At 33.0% G+C, this 676-nt stretch overlaps 1 non-coding gene across 1 annotated transcript; it reads left to right on the top strand.

Annotated features, from left to right (window-relative positions):
* Nucleotides 1–367: 367 nt before the first annotated feature.
* LOC112440207 (U6 spliceosomal RNA) lies at nucleotides 368–471 on the top strand. The gene has a single exon (XR_003028390.1). It is a non-coding gene; the product is annotated as a U6 spliceosomal RNA (small nuclear RNA).
* The last annotated feature ends 205 nt before the right edge of the window (nucleotides 472–676 follow it).

Below are 676 nucleotides of genomic sequence, written 5' to 3'. Positions count from 1 at the left end.
TTTGTCTCTATATAAAACAACATTCTATATATACTGGGGAGAAAATAGTTTTAAGCAACCTTGATATGAGTTTTAGAAAACAAAGATATTAGCAATGGAAATAACTGTTAAAATGTTAATAATTGTTGCTTTTCAGTAAACTTATGAATCTGCACTACATATTAATCACCTGATAACAATTAAAATGTCACTTTCCAGAGAATCAGAGAATTTCAGATATAAAAGCCCATGTAATCCAGGCTCTAAGTCCAAGTTGCACAAATGTAATAACCAATGTTGGTCCTTCAAAGTAGGCCCATGGTAGTGCTTATGTATTATTACTAAAGAGATGATAAGACACTTGTTCATCCAAAATGTTCCTAAAGTAGTGCTTGCTTTGGCACCACATATGCTAAAATTGGAATGATACAGAGAAGATTAGCATAACCCCTGTGCAAAATGTTCCTAAAATCTATAATACACCTGATTTTCCCAGTAAAAGTCACCACTTTAGATCAAGGTGCAAACACTCATATTTAAATGTGTTTTTTTGCCTTTAGTTATTTTATCAGATTGCCCTTAAATTCTTTAGCAAGGCTCATAAAAAGCAGCCATAGACAAAAGATTTAGAAGGACTAAATAAAGCTTAAGACTATAGGCTCCTACCGAGCCTACAAGTAAGGATTTGGACCTGTAT

Source organism: Pan paniscus, chromosome 5 (genome assembly GCF_029289425.2).
Source record: "Pan paniscus chromosome 5, NHGRI_mPanPan1-v2.0_pri, whole genome shotgun sequence".
In the NCBI taxonomy this organism is placed as follows: domain Eukaryota; kingdom Metazoa; phylum Chordata; class Mammalia; order Primates; family Hominidae; genus Pan; species Pan paniscus.
This window is presented reverse-complemented; position numbering and strand designations above follow the sequence as displayed.